This window comes from Phoxinus phoxinus, assembly GCF_949152265.1.
Source record: "Phoxinus phoxinus genome assembly, chromosome: 6".
NCBI lineage: Eukaryota > Metazoa > Chordata > Actinopteri > Cypriniformes > Leuciscidae > Phoxinus > Phoxinus phoxinus.
The window spans coordinates 13,033,556-13,040,718 of NC_136881.1; positions in this window are offsets into that span (position 1 = coordinate 13,033,556).

Below are 7,163 nucleotides of genomic sequence, written 5' to 3' on the forward strand. Positions count from 1 at the left end.
AATCTGCAATTGCAGTTATTCGCGGAATTATTAACTGTGCGTGGGTAGTAAATCGGCATGAAACAGCGCGGATGAACACAATGTATAGGGATGTTCGCCGTGACGTCACGACGCGCTCTGGTTGGCAGAAGAAAAGTAATGACCGCTTAAAGCGCAGCGCAAACACAGAAGAAAATGGTTGTATAGTGCTTTGTGATCGGCTGTGTTAACAGGTTCGATAAGAGTAATAACCCCAAGAGCTTCTATCGTGTACCTAAACAGCCTGAATCAAGAAAGAAAGCTTTGAATTTCTGCAATTAGGCGTCTATACCCAGCGGAAAACAATGGGAGCCAGCGGACCACGATCGCGTCTGCTACCTACATTTTGCGTTAAAAATTAAAACTAATTTTGTAAATAAATGTTACTAGTAGGTTCTATCGCATTGATGGGTTAATTAATGAATGAATAACTGTACAAAATACCGCGGAAGACGTGTCAAAGTGTTTGTTTACATAACTTTTTGTGCATGCTGTGACTGAGCAATGGAAGTATAATAACACTGACATACCCTTATAAATTAATGGCAAATTATTGTATTTTCATTCATACATTTTACGTATATGTTAACCAATGTTATATATCAGAGGTAAGATAATTTTGAATATAGCCCATGGATAAATTACACCTGTATTTTTACTCTAGTTGTAACATATTTACCAGTTATCTTACAACAAGTAATATTCGTAATTATTACTTAATTTATAGGCATCTAAAGATTTGTACGCCTTCATCGACTCTCTGGTAAACATAGATGGCGTGTCGATGAGATGCAGATAGATGTCGCCGAATGTCAAATCTGGCCATGTGTCCGGGCTTTTGCTCCAATTCTCACTCAGGTGATATTGATCAGGCAGAGAACATGAACCCTGGTTATATAAAAGCTTAACCTTATATCAATTTTTTGGTTCTTCGGACAAATAATTAGCATATGCTGACAAAACACAGGTAGACTGCTGCGAGACTGCGACATGTTTTGGTTCTTTCTGCCAACCAGTTCGCGACCACGCCCATATCGTGACGTCACATTTGACTCCGGCGAACATCCCTATTGAGGAGAACCTGTCGCTGCCGCGTCGCTGTGGATACTGTACTGTCATCAGCAATCTCAGAGTATACTTTTTGAAAGTGTCAACATTAGAATTTTCATCGAAAAATGTCATCTGAACAAGTAAGTAACATTCACTTTTGTTCTGACCAAATTCGGGGGGTGGGGGGAAGCATTGTAGTAGGCTATAGCATGCTGATTAAATCTAACGATTGCTTATATCACGTCAAAACGTGAAAAATATATTTTTTCTGAAGTCCGAAGTCTTTGGGTTTTACAACTGGTGAATCTCCAGTTGTCACTGGTGATTGTCGCTTTAAACTTTCGGGATCCACCATACCAAGTGCTAAGCTAAATCTCCACCATCATCCACACACGCTATAATAGCCGACTAGCCGAGACTCCTTCTCTATGTGTACAGAAGTGACGTAATGACGCAAAGACATGCTCGAAATTCCCGCGGAAATCCACTAGTACCACTAGAATTAAAATCATTATTACAAGCTTACCGTTTTGAATCGAGGTAAGGCAAGCAGATCATTTTGAACACTGTCTGGTTACGTTTTTTTTCAAAAATGTATTTTTTGATATTTTTAAACCCAAAAAAGTGCCGGACTGCAGCTTTAACTAATGAAATCTTATTGTAAAGTTTTACCAAGTCTGATGTACTCTCCATTGACAGCTGTACGCAACTACCACTTTGACGCTTCAAAATGATTGTAAAACTAATCCATATGAATTGAGTGGTATAGTCCAAAATATTCGACTTTCATTCACTTTTTCAGGTATTTTAGGTCTTATTCACATATAAACATTGATCAGAAGCTCAGCTGAACCTGCTTGACATGCGGGAACAAACCTCATTTGTTCTTGTGGAAGCTCAAATGTGCTGCATAACATGAGAATGAACCGTATTGGTTCTCAATTGTCAAGCAAGCATGCTTGAGCTTCCGTTTACCACAACTGATGTGTGCGTTGATGAATGTTTATGTGAATAAAAACTTAAATCTATTCAGCATATAAAGTGATTGTGTTAACTCAATTCATGGATTAGTTTACAATCTCTTTATGAACTTTTTGAAGCGTCAAAGTGGTTGCATAGCTGTCAATAGAGGGAGAAAAATCGCTCAGATTTTATGAAAAATATCTTAATTTGTGTTCCGAAGAACAACAAAAGGGTTTGGAATGACATTAGAGTAAATTATGACAGATTTTTTCCTTTTTGCCTGAGCTACTGTATCTCTTTAACATTTGGCTGCAAACGGCATATCTTTCCAGAATTTATGGCATTCAAAAAAATCTGTTCAGATGAAATATTATTTTTACTTCCCTAATCAGTTCTGAAATCTTGTTCTCTTACACGCATTCAAATATACCCCAGTCAGTCGATGATATGTGCGAATCAACCAATGATGTTTAATGGCAGTTTAGTTTTCCATGCCCAGAGCCATATCTCTATATAAGGCTCTGACCCTGCCGCCTTCTCCTTATATGACATCAAGCGCAAGCTTATGTGCATTTTGTTTTTTGGGATGTTGGTATTCAGAATCGTCAAGCTCTTATCCCGGGACAAGAACAAGTTTGGAGCGACATGAAGGAGAGTAAATTACATGATTTTTATTTTGTGGTAAGTTTCATTTCATATTGTTCCTACAAAGCTTTTTTTATTTTATTCATTGTCGAAGTGCCATTTTAAGAGCCAACACTGGTCAAAGTCAATAAGTAACTTTAGGCCTCCTACTGTTTTTTTTTATCATAGGCTAATACTTGCAACATTTTTTTGTGAAAAAGTTAACTATATACTATGTTTTTTTTTTCTACGTAATATTAAAGTATATAGAAACATTTTCAAGATCAACATTTACATTCACATTTATATCACTTTTCATAATAATTCCTTAGCAGCTTTATTGAAAATAACTGCTGAGCAAGATAAAGATGACGGTGATAAGTATTTTGTAGTTTGCTACACAAATAGTATACAAACTATATTGAACATTATGTAGAAGAAAAAAAATGGAGAGATGGACATTCAAAAAAGATTCTGCAAAACATGCATATTTGTTTTGTTTTTTTTTAACTTCATTTTTTATTTTTTATCTCCAATTTTCCATGGGCCCCTACCACCTCCTTCCATTGCAGACCCGCACTGAAAACACCTGCACCTTGATGACACTGGGCAAATTGATTCACTTGCAAATAGCATCCAAGACATAAAAGACTGGATGTCGCAAAATGTCTTAAAACTCAACAAAGACAAAACAGAAGTTTTGATAATTGGATCAAAAGCGAGAAAAATGTACCCCTAAATAAAATATCCTGGGATTAAACCCAAGCAAAGTGGCAAAAAAATTAGGCGTTGTCCTTTACTCTGATTTTAATTTTAAAGCACATGTACGAAATATTACTAAAATAGCATTTTATCATCTAAAGAACATTGCTAAAATAAGACAATTTCTTTCTTTTCTTTCTATGTTATAACTAGCAGACTAGATTATTGTAATGCCCTCCTTTCTGGCCTACCAAAGACTACAATTAATCAACTACAATTAACACAAAACTCTACTACTCGAGTATATTGACAAAGAGAGAACACATTACACCTATCTTTTAAAAACGCTTACAGTATATGAACCTGTAAGGACTCTCAGATCATCGGATTATTTTCTGTTAATAGTACCACACGGTAGAACAAACAGATTTGGTGATGCTGCTTTAAGCCGCTACGCTCCACACCATAACCTTCCAGGAGTAAGAAGTGCTGAAAATGTAAAAGGCTAAATTAAAAACATATCTCTTTATTCTGGTATTCCTGTAATATTTTACAATGTTTTTTTTTATTTAATGTTTTCATTATTTTAATAATCCTTATACATTTGTATTTTTATTCTTGTACAGTATATTACTTGTACTTGTATCTCTTCTCTCTTTTTATTTAATTTTTTTTTTTGTGCCAGTAAAGCACTTTGAACTGCATTGATTTGTTTGGAAAAGTGCTATATAAATAAATCTTGCTTGCTTGAGGTAAGGAAGCTACGCCTTAAAGTGTAAATGGAAATAATTCAGTTTTAAGCATTTATTTTCGCTTTAAGTAAATGCATTGGCAAAGTGCTAACATATTCCTGGAATTAATAGTTCAATTTGCAAAGACCATTGTTTAGATCACTGAAATGAACTGATTAGGGTACTATTTTATTTTTGACAATGGCAGAAAGAAGAGCGCTGCTCTCATCAATTGCCCACTCAAATTATCTCTTCATTATCTCTTCTGCCAGTTCTGCTTTGTCAGGGATTGAGAACCTGATACAATATAGTATATAAAACAAATTACCATCATTATATTTTAAATTGCCAAGCTGGGTCATATCAATTGATTATAATTGTCAAATGTTTTGCTGTATGTTATCACAAAGAAAACAGTCCTCTTATTATCTCTCCACTGGGCATGAGGGCTGTCAAAAAAACGTGGACTGCGATGCACAGCACGTGCATTCTGCGCTATTTTCGGCAAAGTTAATTGTTACAGAACCCAAGTCAAACTCTAATGACTTTCTCCTCTCTTCAGACATCATCCAATCTAGTCTCTCTCTGTCCTCATTCTTCTGCCCTCTTTCTTCTTGTTTCTTTTCATCTGTGTACTTTCTCCTTTTACCCAACCAACAGGGTCCCACAAGACCCCTGAACAGCGAGCACATGTTTTTGGAGCCATTCAATTGCGCACCAACTTCCTCTAATGGCAGAACCCTTAACTTGTGACAAGACAGATTTGGCTTTAAAAAAGAAATTAGGCACTATGTGTTTTGGTACGCTATCATTATAGCAGCTGTGGGCCATATAGTGGTCAGCTCGAGCTGCATTTGTTAAAAGGCACAGGGCTCCATTTCTTTTCTCTTTCTTCCTTACTATTCATCTCCTCATTTAGCTTCTGCTGTTTGCTTTCTGTTTGTGCTCAAATGTGTTTGTCTGGTAGTTGTGAGCAGATACAATATAGTGTCCCTCTGGGGTACAGTTTATTAAAACTTTTCCTCCCTCCTCTGGCTTTTGTGTTCTCCTCTATAATCTTCTCATTCAATTCTGCTTTATTTTGACAGCAAACCCATTGTCACTGTGCTGTTACCCACAACACTGATGTGCTGTATATGACCACTTACGTCTTCCAGAGTAGAAATTAAAACAAGGATAAAATAAAATAGCCTCCTGTAGAGGAAAATAGATTCAAGCATGTTATCCCTGCCCGTGGCAACAAACTTGCTGTTATTATAGCACCCGTAATGTGACTTACAGTTGTAATGCAGATTGCAACTGGGAAATTGTTCCAATCCAAATGAATTGTTGTGAATTGTGACACAACAGCTGGTAACGGAGTAATAACGTTGTTAAGAATGATGTTGGTGAGAGTTGTAACTGCTGATATAAAAGGGATGCATGCAGTGATGTCTTCTGAGCACAGAGTGGTGGTGTTGTTCCTCTTTAACTGTATTTGCTCATGAACAGAGAGAGAGACACAATCTCCACAATTAAAGGCATCAGACACATGAATGCACATGCAAAGCATATGCACTGGACCCTCTGGCAAAAGTCTTGAGACAGCAATAACTCACATTTTTATCAAGATGCAATATCTCTGGTACAAACATTGTAACTCTAACTGAGACTCTAAAACAACAAGCTTTTATCATTGTAATAAATAGCTATGCTATCTTAATACAATCTCTGAATATCCCTTATAAGTATCACAGCACTTCAATAAATAAATAAAAAATATGTAACTCTAAAAAGCAATATAGGCATGTTGAATATGACAATGATTCGAAAATTCAATATAAAATAGATAGATAGATAGATAGATAGATAGATAGATAGATAGATAGATAGATAGATAGATAGATAGATAGATAGATAGATAGATAGATAGATAGATAGATAGATAGATGTGCAGTAGACAGTGTGTTCAGGTACATGTGTGTGTGCAGTCCATTGTGTCAAGCACACGCACGTGTATTAACAACTGACTAGCTCAGGGCTCCAGATACTGGTGTGACGGTCTTCCTTTTGAAGTCTGCGCTGTGGTAATCTTACACCTAAATTGGCAGAAATATGGGTCATGCCACCAATTTTATCCTTGTTAACACACTCATAGCATTTCATATTTCCTTACAAAACCCTCCAAGGCAGAGTATTTTCAAAACAATTCTGCCAAATTAATACAAAAATAATCAGAGTATTTCTAAATAGCCCTGAGAGAGTCAAATGTAAGAGTCAAAGGCTGACACGCACTGAGAAGGACACTCAATAACATTTTGACAGAGCTGCTTGTCAGAGCACTCATGTTTTTCCATCTCTCCCTTTCTCATATACACAAAACACAGATCTAAATATATTTATATGGCACTTACCAACTATATGGCACACTCATGCTTTCTTAGTATTAACAAATTATCTTTTTAGATATCCAGGTTTATTAGATATCTTAAACTACAACATCAAAGTAACCTAACATGAAAAATATATCAAATATGTATTCTGTTGAATTCATATAATATATAATAGTAAACAAACTCTTTTCATATATTTTGGCTTGTCCCACATTTTAAGCGTTTTTGCACACAAAAAAATCCACATTACACAAATGTTTAACATTTGATCTCATTTAACCTATTTCCATTTTGTGCAAATATTATTCAAGTTTAACCCTTCAACCCTGTTACCGAGTTATTGTAGAAGAATAGACTCAAAATAGTAGACTCAATTGAACAAATACTTTAATTTGTATGGGAAAGTTTATTAATAACTATACATAATTTTGTCCATACTGAATGAGAGATTCATTTTGGCTGCATTTACAACTCTGAATGAAACTTGGAACGCTGTTTCATATTCTTGCAAATATTTTATTAATTTTTCATTCATATATTTTTATTTTATTTTATTTAATGTGCATAGCTAAATGTACAAAATTACACTAGGCAAACAAGCCAAGTTTATTTAGCACATTTCATACACAATGGTAATTCAAAGTGCTTTACATAGAAAATGAATTCAAATAATTATAAAATCACAACATATGCATAAGAAATA